Consider the following 18727-nt stretch of genomic DNA (forward strand, 5'->3'; position numbering starts at 1 on the left):
TGACCCGACTTGCCACCCTAGGTCTGCCATTGGAGCAACTGGCTTGATTTGTCAGTATCAGATGTTTAAGAAAAAAATTCTTAAGCAGAGTGATCTGGCAAAGGAAGTGTACAGTTATAAGAATTCTCTGTTCCAGGGTTTCCTCCTAGTTCCTGCACCATCCCCCCCCACCAGGCCTAGGCGTGGGGGCGCGGGGGGGGGAGAATGGGGGGGTCCCATCTCTATGACCCAGGGAATTTGCAGGAGGTGTTAGTAAACATATTTGTTTCCTCAGTGCCTCCCACATAAGTTATGCCTGGGCTGGAGTGTTTGAAAAGTACCTCTTGGCTGAAAGCTACTCTGGGGGGTGGGGTGGGGGGGGATTGGGGTGTGTGTGTGTGTGTTGGCGGGAGTCTATTCAGGAATAATCTATCCCCCACCAGTTCATTCAGTTTCATCTTCTGTTGACTTTCAAGAAGGCTTTCTTTTCCTGGTCAGGGAAGCCAAATTATAGATTATTAAACATGCCACACAGCTGGGGGTCAGGCCCCCAAGGAAGGAGAAAGAGAGGAAGGGAAGGACTTTTCCCTGAAGCCTTGCAGGTTTAGCAGCTTTGTGCTGCTCAGGAAGGCTGCCTTGGTTACCGGGCCCCTGGGAGGGAAGAAGTTAAGTGTCCAGCACAGGTGTGGAGGACTGAGATCCACTTCCCCACTGATGCCGCCAACCCCGGCATGGTCTCTCCTTGAGGAGTTAGGGGCAGTGGTTCTCATTGAATGCTTTGCTACTGGGCTTCTTGCCAACAGGGTCTTCAGCTTCTGCCTGGTCTTGTGGCTCAGGAGGCATTTTTTTTTTTTTTTCTCAGCATCACTTGCTTCCCCAAACAGGAATGAGGCAACTAACCTGGGGCCTAGGGTGAGTGAAATTTCCAGATATACCTGAGCCAGGGTTGTAGTGGAAGTGCCTACCTGTGCCCACTCCATCCTTTGTACTCCTCCTGCACAGAACAACCTGTTAGAGGGCCACTGCTATCCGACTGGGCTGTGCTGTGGCTGGACCCGATGCAATGGCTCTGATTCTGAGCCACCTGCTCACCGTGTGAGCTGTCCAACTTGGGGGCTGCCTTGGGGTAGATAGCCTGCAATCACGTGCAGTTGAAGCAGATAGTTTAAATAGAAAGTATTTAAATCCAGGTAAAATGTTGTGGCACCAAAGGTTCCTGGTTTGCCCAGTCTAGCTCCAGCTGGTTGGAAGGAGGAGCACATGGTGACCAAAGATGTCCTGGTGACTGTGAGCCATGGCCATTTGTGTTTCTGTCTGATGGGTCAAGACCAGACCTTCAGAGTGGAATAGCTAGGGACTTAAGCTGGTTTTACAGTATGGTCTCTGTGGCCCTCAATAATTTCTGGGTGGTCTTAACTCCAGTTGAGCAATGGGACCATTTTCCATTTCTATGAGACTCCTAATGCCAGGATGTCTGGATGCAGAGGCTAAAGGTGCTAATCAGGTATGGGGAACTTAGGGGTGCCTCTAGATTGTAGTATTTACTGACCAAATTGAGTCTGAGTCTTGATTTACCTATTCCTTTCCTGGGACACTGTTCTTTAATTGAGTAGAACTTCCTTGTTTACCAATAATTAGTGATAGAATCCATACAGGCATATGCTACTTGGCAGGGTGTAATGGATGGCATGGCTACCTGAGGAATAGCCCAAATTACCCACTTGACATACGTCTCTGCAGGTACTAAGAGCTGAAGTTTTATTTGGCTTTAAGAAGTCATACTCTAAAGCAGCAGTCCCCAACCTTTTTGGTGCCAGGGACCAGTTTTAAGGAGGACAGTTTTTCCATGGACTGCGGTGGTGGGGGGGATGGTTTTGGGATGATTCAAGTTCATTACATTTATTGTACACTTGATTTCTAATCTAATATTGTCACTAATCTGGCAGAAGTGGTCCATGGCCCAGAGGTTGGGAACCGGGGCTCTAAAGAGTTCACCCTTATAAGAAAGAAAAACTATTCCAGCTTTGTTTAAAAAAAAAAACTTCACTTTATCAATTAAGTTGGCTTGCATAAATCATTGAAATGGCTCAGGGTAAAACATTTGCTGTTTGAGAAGAGGATAGGCTGAGAAAGTGAAATGGATTAAAATATGGTTGAAATGATCATACTTTGGTAAAACACAATTGTATGTTTCTATCTGTTCCTGAAAGGGAGTCAGTCCTGTGTACAACTTAATGGTTTGAGTAGATTCTGTGACAGGTTGCTGTAATATGATGAAACTTAAAGGAGAAAAAAACTACATTTTCTCCCTTGGACTTGGATATTTCTTTGACTGTGGCAGTACTGATAGGAGCCAGAACTGTTAGAAGAATGCACATGTTGCCTTCTCCATTTGAAAAGGTACTATAATCTCCTTGGTGAAAATGCCCTGTGACCCAAATGGAAGAAATAAAAAACATCCCAAATTTCAGCTGTTTAGTAATAAGACCTAAAAGTAAGGCAAATTACCACCCAATCTCAAGATGTGGCCTAACAGGGCTTCTCAGGGCTGGTTTCTAGTCATAGCTAGCAGCCCGCAACTCTTAACCCCTGAGGTTTGTCTCCTGAGCCTACACCAAGAAGCTGTGTTCAGAGCCAACTTGGTGGAGAAAGATAAATGTTGAATGTGCAATGTGTGCTTTAATTATCCTGAGCTAGGACTTGAAAATAAGCTTCTTATGAAATTTAGACTCTAAGCTGTCATTGTCAAGGGATTCCAGGGTAAAACATGCCTGGCCAATATAAGACCTGATGAAAAGATGTACTTCATGGGTCCATTTGGCCAAAGCCAGCAATGAATTCAGACTTTTTGGGCTAGTTCACTTTGAACTGCTTCTCACTGAGACCAGAGGCACTAGAGTGAGTCCATCGTGGGCCAGTTTCTTTTGGGCGTCCCCAGACACAGGTATTGCTCCAAGTCTTTGATCAATCAACCTAAACACATATTCTCTGTGCCAAGGAGCCCAGCTTTAGCTGCCTTCCTGCCTTCTTGTTCTTAAATCTCACCTCTTAATGTAGCTGTTCCTTGGCTTTTCTCCTGAGTTCCAACATACTTTATATCTAACTTCCTTTATTCCATTACTGGGTGTTTTATTGGCATGTAAAATGTATTCAAACACTAATTCTCAGTCATCTATGACTCCTGTGTGTCCTTCCATTCCTGCCTCTTGCATCTTGTTATATGCCCCAAGTTCTGTCTCTGAAATACCTTTTCTCTTCTATTACTATTGCCTCTCCCTTTCAAGTCCTCTAGATTCTTTTTCTTTTTCCCTGTCCTTGCTCTCTTCCCCTTGTTCTTCCTCACAGCCACTCCTCGGCCCTTCCTCTGGGTCCCCCCACCCCTGCCCCTTCCTCTCAGTCCTTTCTTTCTGAATCCCTCCCCTTCTGCTCGGTGCCCCTCCCCTTCCCCTTGGTTCCCCCTTCTGTCCTCCCTCCCCTTAGGCTAGGTCCCTCCACCCTTCTTTTCCATCACCATCCTCTTCTCTGCATCCCCCACCCTTTCCCCTTGGTGCCCCCTCCCCTTCCTCTTTGTCCCCCCCAACCCTTCCTCTCCTTCCTTTCTCTCCATCCCCTTCCCCTTTCTCTGCATCCCCCACCATTCTGATGGGTCCCCCTACCCTTTCCCTCCACCCATCCCCTTCTCTGCGTCCCCCACCGCTTCCACTTGGTCCCGCTTCCCCTTTCAATCCTTCCCACTTTCCCCTTCCACTGGGTCCCTCCACCCTACCTCTCCCATCCCCTTCTCTGTATCCCTTGCCCCTTCCACTTGGTCCCTCTTCCCATTTCAATAGGCCCCTCCCTCCTCTTCCACTGGATTCTCCCAGCCCCTTCCAACTGGTCCCCACTCCTCTTCAGCTCAGTCCCCCCACCCTTCCTCTCTGTCCCACTTCCCCTGCATTCCCCCTCTTCCACTCGGTTCCACTTCCCCTTTCACTTGTTCCCCTCTTCCACTCACTTCCCCCCACCCCTTCCCCTCAGTCCCCTCTCCCCTTTGGTTCCCCTCCTGCTCGGTAACCCCTCCTTCAGGTCTGTTCCTCCCACCCCTTCCTCTCCGTTTCCCCACTCCTTCCTCCTGGTCCTTGCTGTCAGCCCCCATCCCAGTCTCTGCATCTGCGCACTGAGCCCCCTCCTCTTCCCCTTGATTTCCCCCACCCCCTACAATTAGTCCCTCATTCCCCCTGCAGTGGGTCCCCTATTCCTTTCTGGTCAGTTGCCCCCTCCCTTTCTGCTTGGTCGCCCCTCCATCCTCCCTCTCTTTCTGCTGTTCCCCCCAACTCTCCCTCCCCTTCCTCTTGGTCCCCAGCCCCTCCTGCTCGGTCCCCCTCCCCTTCCTCTCGGTCCCCCCACCCTTTGACTTGATCCTGCCACCCTTCATCCCCATCCCCTTCTCTACACCCCACCCCGTCATCCTTTCCACTCTGTCTCCCTTGCCATTTCAATCCGTTCCTCCTTCCCCTTCTGTGCCCTCTTCCCCTCCATCGGTTCACCCCCACCCCCTTGCACTTGGTCCCCCTACTCTTTCTCTCAGTTCCCATCCCCTTTTCTGCATCTTCCACCCTTTCCACTCAGCCCCTCTTCCCCTTGGTTCCTCCTGCCCCTTCCTCTCCATCCCCCCACCCTTCCTCTCCTTCCTCATCCCATTCTCTGCATCTCCCACCCCTTCCTCTCGGTCCTTTCTCTCCGTCCCCATCCCCTTCTTTGCATACCCCTCACACTTTCCACTCAGTCCCTCCTTCCCCTTCCTCCCGATCCCTTCCACTTCTGCCCGGTCCCCAGGTCCCCATTGTCCTTTCAGTATTCCCCCCTTCCCCTTGGTTCCCCCCTTGGCTTGCAATCGGTCCCCCATTCCCTTCCACTCAGTGCTCCCTCTCCATTCTTCCTCCCCTTCTGATGGCCCCCCTCCCCTTCCTCTCAGTCCTTTCTCTGTTCCCCTCCCTTTCTCTGCACCCCCCACTCCTTCCCCTGGGACCCCTTCTCCGTCCTCCCACCATTACACTCAGAACCCCTCCCCTTCCTCTCCATTCCCCCACCCCTTTGGCTTGGTCCCCTTGCCCTTCCTCTCAGTCTCCATCCCCTTCTCAGCATCCCCCTTCCCATTTCAATCAGTCCCCCTTTGCCCTTCAACTTAATCCCCCCACCCCTTCCTCTCAGTCCTTTTTCTTTGTCCCCCTCCTCTCTGCACCGCCCACTCTTTACGCTAGGTCCCCCCAACCCCTTCGACTGGGTCCCCCCACCCCTTCTGCTCAGTCCTTTCTCTCTGTCCCCTTCCTCTTTCTCTGCATCCCCCACCCCTTACCCTGGGATCCTTTCTCTGTCACCCACCCCTTCTGCTCAGTACACCCACCCCCTTCCATTGGTCCCCCCAACACCTTCCACTGATTCCCCCCACCCTTTCTCTGTCCCCATCCCCTTCTCTGCATCTGCCGCCCCTTCCACTCGGGGTCCCCCTTCCCCTTTCAGTCCTTCCTCCCTTGCCTTTGGTTACCCAGTCCCTTGCAATCAGTCCCCCATTCTGCTTCCACTCAGTTCCCCTCTCCCCTTCTGCTCTGTCCTCCTCTCTCCATTCCCCACTCCCCTTCCACTCAGTACACTCCTTTTGCTCAGTTTCCCCCACCCCTTCCTCTCAGTCCTTTCTCTCAGGTCCTCTTCTCTGCATCGTGCCCCTTCCACTTAGTTCTCCTCTTCCCTTCCACTGTGTCCCCTGCTCTCCATCCCCCTCCCCTTCCATTTGGTTCCCCATCCCTTTCCACTTTGTACCCCTGGTCCATCTGCTCTTCTGCTCGGTTTCCTCACCCCACCCCTTCCTCTTGGTCTTTCCTCTCCATCTCTGCATCCCTGGCACGTTCCACTGAGGCCCCCATTCCTCTTCCACCTGGTCCCCCCTTCCCCTCTGTTACCCCCCTCCCCTTAGTTCAGTTCACCCCTTCCCTTCCATTCAGTTCCCCCTCCCCTTCTGCTCTGTCTCCCCCGATTCTGTTCGGTCCCCAAAACTCTTTCTCTCTGGTTCTCTTTCTCTCCATTCCCATCCCCTTCTCTGCGCACCGGTCCTTGTCCTTTCCACTTGGTCTCCTTTTCCTTTTCAATCAGTCCCCCTTCCCCTTCTGCCCTCTACCCCTTCTCCCCTTCCACTCAGTCCCCCTTTCCCTTTCCCATTTTCCCCTTGGTTCCCCCCACCTCTTTCATTCACTCCTGCCCCTTCCTCTTGGTCCGCTGGCTGCTCCTTCCTCTCTGTCCCTGTCCCATTCTCTGCATCTCCTGCCCTTTCCACTGGGTCCCCCTTTCTTCTTCCACTTGGCCCCCCTTCCCCTTCTGTTGAGTCTCCCACTCCCCCAACCCATCCTCTTGAACCCCCCAGCCAGTCTTTCTGTCCCACCCTGTTCTCTGCATCCCCCACCCCTGCCTCACTGTCCTCCTCCCCTTTATCTAGCCCCCTCTCATCTCCTTCCTCTCTGTTCTCCCTCCCGTTCCTCGCTTCCCTCGATTCCTCTATGTTTTTCATCTCCATTGCCCACTCAGTTTCTCCCTCATGGCCCTCCCCTTGCCCTATGTCCCCTCTCCTCCCTCCGCCTTTCCTCTCCATCCCCAGGCCCTTCCTTTTGCCCCCTCTCTTCCTGTAACCTGGCCTGCTGTTTCCATCCTCTCTTCCCTCCCTCATCCTGCCTTTGCCTCCTTCTTTCCCAGTCCAGATTCTTGACCTGGTCTACTATAAAAACCTCTCATTATCTTTGCTCTGCTCTCCAATATATTCTGCATATTAGAAGTAATCTTCCTGAAGAGCTTTTAACTGGTTAGTTAAAAGTGTTGAATACATAGTGAGTGGATTGAATGGTATGCACTGTTACCAAGTCACAAAGACTTTTCTGACATGGACATGAGTTTGAGTAAACTCTGGGAGTTGATAGATAGGGAGGCCTGGCGTGCTACAGTCCATGGGGTCGCAAACAGTTGGCCAAGACTGAGAAACTGAACTGAATAAATTCAGTACTTTGTACTGTAACCTTAGAAAGTTCTATACCCCTGTACTACATAATGTGTTCTGCACATACACAGTTCTTCACCACTGTACATAATGTGGCCAAGTATTTGGTGGGAATTCAAATATCAGATTTGGTAGATTGAACTGGGTGACCTGTTACTATGAACCCAGATCGTGTAAATATCAAGGGACTCAAATAAGATAGATTATCCTATCAGTTTGCCTTATGAAATTATGCCTTTATAAAAAAATTATTAAGACTGTGTTGTAGAGTCTTCTGTGTTTTAGTCTGTTACTATGTATTCCTGAATAGGTTGCCTTGTCCTGGCTTACTTGGCTGTGTATCACTATAAGAATTATCTAGGTCACTATATTTTGTTATTGGAGGAAGAAGTGGCAACCCACTGCAGTATTCTTGCCTGTGAAATTGCATGGAGAGAGAAGTCCGGCAGGCTACTGTCCATGTGATCCCAAAGAGTTGAACATGACTGAGCACCCACAGCATACTCTGTTATGAATTTTTAACATTTATATTGTGCATGTTTTATACTTTGTTAAATGCATTTCCCTTTCCTTATCTTGCTTAATGTTCAAAATGATCTTGTGAGGTGCATGATTCTTCCTATATTACAAATGCTAGAAAGCAAGCATCCAAATATTTCAGTGATTTCTCCAAGGTAATATATTTAAGTTGGAAAACTTTATTTTATTGATACCAGAAATCTATTATTGCTCTGAGGTTCAGAGCTTAGATGATACTAGTCTAAAACAACTTCATTCTCTCTCTACTAGCTATAAAGTCAGGAGCAGATTCTTTGGTCAGAATCTGAGGTCCTTTGAGATTTAGCATTGGCGTACCTAGTCAGCCTTATTTCTTTTTTTTTTTTTTAATTTTATTTTATTTTTAAACTTTACAATATTGTATTAGTTTTGCCAAATATAGAAATGAATCTGCCACAGGTATACCCGCGTTCCCCATCCTGAACCCTCCTCCCTCCTCCCTCCCCTACCCTCCCTCTGGGTCGTCCCAGTGCACCAGCCCTAAGCATCCAGTACCGTGCATCGAACCTGGACTGGCGACTCGTTTCATACATGATATTATACATGTTTCAATGCTATTCTCCCAAATCTCCCCACCCTCTCCCTCTCCCACAGAGTCCATAAGACTGATCTATACATCGGTGTCTCTTTTGCAGTCTCGTACACAGGGTTATTGTTACCATCTTTCTAAATTCCATATATATGTGTTAGTATACTGTATTGGTGTTTTTCTTTCTGGCTTACTTCACTCTGTATAATAGGCTCCAGTTTCATCCATCTCATTAGAACTGATTCAAATGTATTCTTTTTAATGGCTGAGTAATACTCCATTGTGTATATATACCATAGTCAGCCTTATTTCTCACTACCTTGCTGCTCACATGATGATCTAGTGGAACCAAACCATTCACCATTGTGCAACATAACCTTTTATTATCCATAATTTACGGTTTTTCTTATGCCATTCGTTTATTGTGGACTTCTTCAGTCCCTCCCATCTCTAATTCTCTGCCTGTTGAGAATGAACTGTATTCAAGAAGCAGCAGCTTTAGTGCCACCTCTTCCATGTATCCGTCCCTAATTTCTCTCTAATGCTCCATAGTCAAAGGAGAAGGCAATGGCACCCCACTCCAGGCCTCTTGCCTGGAAAATCCCATGGATGGAGGAGCCTGGTGGGCTGCAGTTCATTGGGTCGCAAGAGTCAGACACGACCGAGCAACTTCACTTTCACTTTTCACTTTCATGCATTGGAGAAGGAAATGGCACCCCACTCCAGTGTTCTTGCCTGGAAAATCCCAGGGATGGGGGAGCCTGGTGGGCTGCCGTCTATGGGGTCGCACAGAGTCGGACACGACTGAAGCGACTTAGCAGCAGCAGCAGCACTGTATCACATCTACTAAAGTTTAAACTTGTAGAAGGTTATCAAATCTATCTCTTATTCTGCTGAGTGTCATGAATACAGGGGGGCATTCATTACATATTTCATTGAGTTGCCATTGAAATTTCAACGTTAGCCTTAGTACTTCACTGAAAATCTCTGTCAAAATGATAGCTACAGGTTAAATAGGAAATGGCCAATTTTATTATCATCCAATAATGCTACAACCAAACCAGTTGATCCTAATGGAAATCAACCCTGAATATTCACTGGAAGGACTGATGCTGAAGCTCAAATACTTGGGCCATGTGATCCAAAGAGCCGACCCCACTGGAAAAGATTCTGATGCTGGCAAAGATAGAGGACAGGAGGAGAAGGTTGGACAGGAGGACAGGAGAGAGGACAAGATGGTTGAATGGCATCGCTGACTGAGTGAACATGGTTTTGAGCAAATTCAAGGAGATAGTGAAGGAGAGGGAAGTCTGGCATGCTACAGTTCATGGGGTTGCAAAGAGTTGAACATGACTCAGCAACTGAACAACAACAATAATGCAGTTAAGAAGTATAATAGAGATGTGATTTTTTAAAAATAGTTCTTTTCTAGAATTGCTATCTGATAAACATGTGATTATACAAATTTAAAATGATTACAATTAAATACAACTAAAAATTCAGTTCCTCAGTCACAGGAGTCATAGTTCAGGTTGTCCAAAGTCATGTGACTAATGATTCAGTTCAGTCATTCAGTCGTATCTGACTCTTTGCAACCCCATGGACTGCAGCACGCCACGCTTCCCTGTCCATCACCAACTCCCGGAGCTTGCTCAAACTCATGTCCATCGAGTTGGTGATGCCATCCAACCATCTCATCCTCTGTCGTCCCCTTCTCCTTATGCCTTCAATCTTTCCCAGCATCAGGGTCCTTTCCAATGAGCCAGTTCTTTGCATCATGTGGCCAAAGTATTGGAGCTTCAGCTGCAGCATCAGTCCTTCCAATGTGTGTCTGTTTCTTTGGAAATAGTAAAGTATTTCCAAATATGCTATGGATTTTAAGATGTGATAAAGAGTTATTTCAAACCCATGGATTAGGAGAAGGGACAGGCTTTTCAATAAATGCACTTAGGACAACAGGGCTCAGTATGTAAATCAAAGTCCCAGTTGTGTTTTTTTCACACTAAAAAAGTCCCAGTTGGGTCAAAGATTTAAGTGTAAAAAAATTAAACTATAAAGGGAAATACAGATAGACCTAGAGATTGTCATGCTAAGCGAAGTGAGCCAACACAGAGAAAGACAAATACCATATGATATTGCTTATATGTGGAATTAGGGAAAAAAAGGATACAAATGAATGTGTATATAAAACAGAAACAGACCCACAGACATAGGAAACAAACTTATGGTTACCAAAGGGGAAAGAGGGGAAATGATCAATTAGAAGTTTGGGAATAACATATACACACAACTGTATATTGATATAAAATAGACAACTATTAAGGACCTCCCAGGGAACTATATTCAATATACTGTGCAGGGAACTATACTCAATATTTTGTAATAACCTATAAGGGAAAATAATTTTAAAGTATACATATATACATTTAAAAGTTTATATATTCTTACTTAACATATATTTATAATTTTATAGTTTCAAAGTTAAAGATTTTCTAATCACTTTATGAAGACCAATAACTCAAAGAAAATACTAATAAATTTTACCTTCAAAAAAGCTCTATGGCCAAAAATATACTATAATCAAGATTGAAAAAACAGCAAACTAGGAAAAAAATATCTGATATAAATATTAGATATTCTTAATATATAAAGATTCTACATGTCAAATATAAAGTAAATGTCTAACAGAAAAATGGTGAAAAGTTATGAAAATAATATTCATAAAAGAATACCAGTAGACAAACTCACTTTGAAAATAGAAACTAATAGTTTTCACCTATCAGATTAGAGAAGATTTATGGCATTAAGAAAACACAGTGTAGGGATATGGATGAGCTAATGCACTGTTAACTCAGTACATTTCCAGAGGGTTATTTAGCAATTTGTATACAAATGTGAAATGTACATACCTTCTATAAGCTAGTGATTTTACTAAAAGTTTATTGTAAAAACATAAATGCAAATAATACAAGATACATACACAAAAAAGCTTAACATTTTTTTGTGTACTTTGTTTATAGTGGCAATACTTTGGAAACAAGTTAACTGGCTATAATAGTGGATAGACTAGTTAAATTGGGATGATGTGAATTTAGCCAATTAGTATGTACAAATTAAAGATAATGTAGATGTACATTTATTGATATGTAAATATATTTGTATATAATTTAATGGAAAAGATTACAAAGCAGCATAATTCAATTTCTTCTTATTTTTATATATTTCTGTATAGCTACATGTGCTTATAAACATGAAAACCTATAGAAAATTGTTCACCAAAATGTTAGTTATTGGTGGAGGGATTTTGGATTTTTCTTTAAAAAATTTTTGTTTTTAATTGTTTAGACTTACAATGAGAATAATAACGTGATATAATGCAGATACAGGTAAAATACTCAATACACAATACTCAAATACTTGCTGCATGGTGGCAGTTTATTATGCTTCTATCATTTACACAATAAGCTAGTCAAAGCTAGATGGCAAATTTCAGAAGGATTCAAATGATAAATGTGGAAAAAAGGAATGCATATAATAACCTGCATAAAACAAAATTGGAAAGAATTCCTAATAATAGAAAAAGTTAAGAAGAATCAATAGTTTTAAGAAGAATCAATCGTTTTACTTTACATTGAAGATATATATGTGTAAAACACAATAATAACAGATAAATTGGGATGAAAATTACAATATATGACAGACAACGCCGTATTTTTACTCCAAAATACAACTTTTCATCTGCTAACCACACCCAAATAATTATGCTATTTGTATTTTTATTTTTGTACTATAAATAGATTGTCATTGTTGTTAGTGTTTAGTTGCTAAGTCATGTTTGACTCTTTTGTGACCTCATGGATTGTAGTCCGCCAGGCTTCCCTGTCCATTGGATGTCCCAGGCAAGAATACTGGAGTGGGTTTCTCTTTCCTTCTCTAGGGGATCTTCCCAAAACAGGGATTGAATCCACATCTCCAGCATTGCAGACGGATTCTTTACCACTGAGCCACCTGGGATAAAGCCCTATAAATGCATGCCTAAAGTTATAGTATTTCACATCTCACTTCATTAAATAATGCCTGCATTATTTCTGGTAAGTTATAGATTGGTGGGGAAAGGACCACACATTGTAATTTCCTGATTTAAGGTTCTTTCCTGAGACAAGGAAAAAGCCTCATAAAATGGGAACAGGTGCAGCATATCTTAGCATGGGCTTAATCTGGTCCCTAGTTCCCTATAGATTTACAGCTGCCAGTGCCACTATCTGTACAGGGAACAGTCCTGTCAGACTCAAAAAATAGCATATTTTTCTCCCCTGCAGCATTAGTTTTTTCTACTCATACTGTCATCACTTTTCTGGGCGGGGGGGCGGGGGGGAACACCTTGTACTAACAATCTTTGTACTTCTATTTAAGGAGTATTTAGAACTAATAGGCTCTACTGCTTCTTGAACCCTACTCAACATTAACAAGGCCAAATATTTTACTGAGGAAAGAGCCAGATCAGTGCTGACATCTCCCTGGATAAAATATCTGCCTTGAGCTTTCTAGGATACAAAAAAATAAAAATAAAAATCCATTTCCCTGATGTCTACCCACTAGTTCTTATTTGATATTTTTAGTGAGTGGTTCTGACACTGAGTTTGAACCAAGAACTATGACCAGACTCTCCTATATTACACACAGTAATGATAGCTATCCTCTACTTTGGACTACTTATATTCTGGGCATTGTTCTAAGTGCTATATATATATAATCATTTTATCATAACCTATCTCACTGGAAGGTAGGTAGCATTTTTATTTGTATTTTAAATAGAAAAAATGGAGACACAGAAGTTCAGTGATTTGCCTAAAAAGTCACAAAGCTATTGAAATGACTATTCTGGGATGAGAAAATAACCAGTTTTGCTCTAGAACCTGTGCATTTAAACATGATACAAAAGTAGGTATATGCATATATGCTAAGATAGTATATTTTATTTTTCCTGAATGCTGTTGTAACAGGTCACTTTTAGTTCCTTTGTTTAGCTTTCAAATTTTCTACAATTAAGATATGTTACTTCTATAATCACAAAGATGCATGATATTAACAATTGAATCAGAGCTTCAGATTGCGGCATGGATATAGCCCTCTTAACTTTTTGATTTTGGTTTTCTGGACTTCCCTTATGGCTCAGCTGGTAAAGAATCTGCCTGCAATGTGGGAGACCTGGATTCAACCCCTGGGTTGGGAAGATCCCCTGGAGAAGAAAAGGGCTACAGACTCCAGTATTCTGGCCTGGAGAATTCCGTGGACTGTATAGTCCATGGGGTCGCAAAGAGTCGGACACGACTGAGCAACTTTCAAGTAATCTAAGGCATTAGTACCATAGTACATATTAATCAAAAAGTCCATCTATAATTTGAATGGTACTTAATAGTCTGCTGATAGGAAGATACCTGTATTTCACAACTGAAATTTATAGTGGGATCACCCCTGAAACTTTTGCTTTAAAGCTGAGAGTGTTTGATTCTCAAGTTGAGCCTAGTGAGAAGTTTTGCCGACTCCTTACTAATATTTCTTTGTCTCTTATCCAGCCTAAGTCTTGTCATATGTTCCTCTTGCTAGTCTTATCTAATTCTAGAATCATCTTGTCATTAAACCTGTTCAGAACTCCTCTCATTCTTGGATTAATTGATCAATTTCTATGCCCTAATATCTATGGCTGAACTCTTCTAGAAGAATCCAACTTCATCAAGACCAGTGCAACAACCAGTGCATGGTCTACAACCTAACCTAAGCTCAGACCTTCAGAGTTGCTAAGAAGACTTTAAAGTTTTTATCAAAGTATAGCTGATTTATTAAATTATATTAATTTGATTATATTGAAATTTGATTTTATTAAAAAGCAGAGACATTACCTTGCCAACAAAGGTCCATCTAGTCAAAGCTATGGTTTTTACAGTAGTCATGTATGGATGTGAGAGTTGGACCATAAAGAAAGCTGAGCACCAAAGAACTGATGCTTTTGAACTGTGGTGTTGGAGAAGACTCTTGAGAGTCCCTTGGACTGCAAGGAGATCCAACCAGTCCATCCTAAAGGAAATCAGTTGTGAATATTCATTGGAAGGACTGATGCTGAAGCTTATGCTCCAATACTTTGGCCACATGATGCAAAGAACTGACTCATTGGAAAAGACCCTGATGCTGGGAAAGATTGAAGGCAGGAGAGAAGGGGACAACAGAGGATGAGATGGTTGGATGGCATCACCGACTCAATGGACATGAATTTGAGCAAGCTCCGGGAGTTAGTGATGGACAGGGAGGCCTGGCGTGCTGCAGTCCATGGGGTCGCAAAGGGTCGGAGATGACTGAGCAATTGAACTGAAAGCTGATTTATAGTATTATATTACTTTCAGGTGTGCAACATAGTAATGTGATATTGTTATAGATTATACTCCATTTAAAGTTATGAAATAGGGACTATATTCCCTGTGTATTACATCCTTGTATCTTATTTTATACCTTAGAGTATGTGCCTTTTAGTCCCTTTCCCCTGTGTTGCCACTCCTGCCACCACTCTCCCCACTCACAAGCACTAGTTTATTCTCTGTATCTGTGAGTTTCTTTCTATTTTGTTATATTCATTTGTTTGTTTTGTTTCTTATATTTTACCTGTGATATTTTGCAGTATTTGTCTTTTTTGTCTGGTTTATTTCACTAATTGTAATACCTTACAGGTCCATCCGTGTTATTACAAATGGCAAAAGCTTAATCTTTTTATGGCTGAGTAATATTCCATTTCATATATATGTATGTATTGGATTTCTTTTTGCATTCATTTGTTGATGGGCACCTGCATTGCTTCCCTGTCTTAGTTACTGTAAATAATGCTGCTGTGAATATTGGGGTACATATAGCTTTTCAAAGTAGTGCTTTTTTTTTCTTCAGATGTATATGCAACAATGGAATTGTTGGATCATATGGTAGTTCTACTTTTAATTTTTTTAGGAACTGTCATACTATTTTCCATAGTGTGTGTACCAATTTATGTACCCACCAATAGTGTACTAGAGTTCTCTTTTCTCTGTAACCTCACCAACATTATTATTTGTTGTCTTTTTTAATGATAGGCATTCTGACAGGTGTAAGATTTCCCAATGTAGTTTTCATTTGCATTTTCCTGATGATTAGATATTGAGGATCTTTTCATATACCTGTTGAATATTTGTATGTTGTCTTTGGGAAAATGCCTATTCAGGAAATGTACCCATTTTTAATAGTTTTATTTACTTTTCTGATATTGAGTTTTATATACTCCTTATATAGTTTGGATATCAACCCTTATCAGACATATCATTTAGATATCTTCTCTGATTCAGTAGGTTGTCTTTTCATTTTGTTTATGATTACCTCTCCTATGCAAAAGCTTTTAATTTTACTAGGTCCCTAAAGTACTGCTAAGACTTTTTATCAAATAGTGTACTGCCTTTGTTTTCATGTAGGAATTTTATGGTTTCAAATCTTACATTTAGGTTTTAATCCATTTCAGTTAATTTTTGTATATGGTCTAAGAAAATGTTCTAGTCTCATTTTACATATAGCTGTCCAGTTTCCCCAGCACCACTGATTGAATAAACTGTCTTTTCCCCATTGTGTATTCTTGTATCACTTGTCATAGATTAATTGACCATATGTCTGTGGCCTTATTTCTGTGCTCTCTTATCTATTCCATTGATCGATGTGTCTGTTTTTGTTTCAGTACTATACTGTTTTGAGTATTATATCTATGTATATTCTGAACTCAGAGAGCATGATACCTCCAATTTTGTTCTTTTTTCTCAAGATGGCTTTGGATATTTGGGGTCTTTTTGGTCCCATAAAATTTTAGGATTATTTGTTACAGTTCTGTGAGAAATATCATAGATGTTTTTATAGGTACTTCATTAAGTCTTAGGTCTTTCACCTCCTTGGTTAAGTTTATTCCTAGCTATTTTATTCTTTTTTTTTTTTGCAATTGTTTGCAATGGGATTATTTTCCTTCTCCTTCTGGTAACTTATTATTAGTGTATAAAAAAGCAACATGTTTCTGAATACTAATTTGTACCATGCAACTTTACTAAGTTTATTTATTCTAATGCTGTTTTTGGTAGAGACTTTAAGGATTTCTATATATAGTATGATGTCATCTGCAAGTAGCGACAGGTTTACTTCTCTTCCAATATGCATACCTTTTATTTCTTTTTACTTGTTCGATTCCTAAGGGTAGGACGGCCAATGCTATGTTAAATAGAAATAATGAGAATTGCCATCCTTGTCTTGTTCCAGATTTGAGGAGAAGGTTTCAGTTTTGCACCACTGAGTATGAGGTTAGTTGTGACTTTGTCATAAATAGCCTTTATTATGTTGAGATGTGCTGTGCTTAGTCACTCAGTCGTGTCTGACTCTTTGTGACTTCATGGACTATAGCCCGGCAGGCTCCTCTGTCCATTGGGGCTCTCCACGCAAGAATCCTGGAGTGGATTGCCATGCCCTTCTCCAGGAGATATTCCCAACCCAGGGATTGAACCCAGGTCTCCAGCATTGTGGGTGCATTCTTTACTGTCTGAGCCACCAGGGAAGCTCAACATATGCTGAACTATACTCACTCTATTCCACCTTTGTTGAGAGTTTTAACATAAATATATGTCATTTTGTCAAATGCTTTTTCTGCATCTATTGAGAGGATATTTATACTTCTTTTTGTTAATGTAGTGTATTCCATTGGTTGATCTGTGGATATTGAACCACTCTTGCATCCTTGGAATAAATACCCCTAGATCATAGACTATGATTCTCTTTACATATTGTGGTATTAATTTGCTAGTATTTGGTTGAGCATTTCCCATATATATTCATCAGGGATATTAGCCTGTAATTTTATTTTTTTGTAGAATGTTTGTCGGTTTTTGTATCAGGATAATGGTGGCCTCATAGAAAGAATTTAGAAATGTTCCCTCCTCTACAACTTTTTGGAATAATTTTGGAAGAATAAGTATAATTTCTTTGTATGTTTGGTAGAATTCTCCAGTGAAGTTGTATATTATAGTTCTGGATTTCTGTTTGTTGAGAGTTTTTTTTCATTACTGATTAAATGTCAGTACTAGTAATTGGTCTGTTTGGGTTGTCTGTTTCTTCCTGATTCAGACCTAGAAGATTGTTTGTTTCCAGGAATTTATGCATTTCATCTAGGTTGTCAAGTTTGTTGGCATATAACTGTTTATACTATTCTCTTATGATTGTTTGTATTTTTGTGATATTAATTGTAATTTTTCCTCTTTCATATATTGTGTTCTCTTTTCTTAATGAGCCTGGCTAATTGCCTACAAATTTTTAAGAATTGTTTAAAAACTAGGTCTTGGTTTCATTGTCTTTCCTATTTCTATTTTTTTGTTGTTGTCTGTTTTGACTTTGGGCTTTGTTTGTTCCTCTTTTTCTAATTTTTTTTAGAACCAGATTTTGATTTTTTTTTTTTTTTTTTTTTTAGATTTTTCTTGTTTCTGAAGTAGGCCTGAGTCTCTATAAACTTCACTCTTAGAACTGATTTTGGGACTCCAATAGATTTTGGCAAGTTGTCTTTTAATTTTCACTCGTCTCAGTGTATTTTCAGATTTCCTATTGATTTCTTCATTGACCCATTTCTTTTTAGTAGCATGTTGTTTAGTGTCCTCCTATAATTGATTTCTAGCTTAGTAATATTGTGGTTGGAAAAGATGTTTAATTCCTATATCCTTAAATTTGTTGAGCCTTCTTTTGTGGCTTAGCCTGTAATCAATCCTGGAGAACATTCCTTGTACAGTTGAAAATATTGTTTATTTTGCTAATTTTTTGATGGAATGTCCTTTAGATATCTATTATGTTCAACTGGTCATTTAAGGCCTCTGTTTCCTTATTTACTTTCCATCTGGGTGATGTGTCTATTAATGTATAAAGGGTATTAAAGCCCATCATCATTATTGTATTACTGTCAGTTTTCCCTTTATGTCTGTTAATATTTGCTTTATATATTTGCTTTAATATATTTAGGTGCTCATGTATTTAGGTGCATATATGTTTACAAATATTGACTTCTTGTTTTGGTCACTTTTTCATTACTTAATTCATTTCTTTGTCTTTTATCATAGACTTTAAAAAAATCTACTTTGAGTTGAATATTGCTACCCCATAATTCTCTTAATTTCTGTTTCATAGAGTAAGTTTTTCCATCCTGTGTGTGACTTTATCTATGAAGTGAGTCTATTGTAGCCAGCATACAGTTGGGTCTTACTTTTTTCAATCCAACTCCCTATGTATATCGGTTGTAGCATTTAGTCTGTTGACATTTAAAGTGATTATTCATATGTATGTACTTATTACCATTTTGTTACTTGTTTTCTGGTTCTTTTTTTCTTCTTTTAGTTCTTCCACTTTGGCTTAATGACTTTCTTTAGTGTTATGTTTGTGTTCCTTTCTGTCTAGTTTTTTGTATCTATTATAGGTTTTTTAAATCAATATTTTAATTGGATTTGATTTACAATGTGTTAATTTCTGCTGTGCAGCAAAGTGTTTCAGTTATACATATATTCTTTTTAAATATTTTTTATTATGGTTTATCATAGGATATTGAATATAGTTCTCTGTGCTAT

General features: G+C 41.3%; 1 protein-coding gene across 23 annotated transcripts in view; it reads left to right on the forward strand.

Moving 5' to 3' along the window:
* The window catches only part of IL1RAPL2 (interleukin 1 receptor accessory protein like 2), a 1479614-nt gene that overhangs the window by 308311 nt on the left and 1152576 nt on the right, over positions 1 to 18727 (forward strand). The gene's annotated exons all lie outside the window — the stretch shown is intronic.

The sequence above is a fragment of the Bos taurus genome, chromosome X (genome assembly GCF_002263795.3).
Source record: "Bos taurus isolate L1 Dominette 01449 registration number 42190680 breed Hereford chromosome X, ARS-UCD2.0, whole genome shotgun sequence".
NCBI classification, from domain to species: domain Eukaryota; kingdom Metazoa; phylum Chordata; class Mammalia; order Artiodactyla; family Bovidae; genus Bos; species Bos taurus.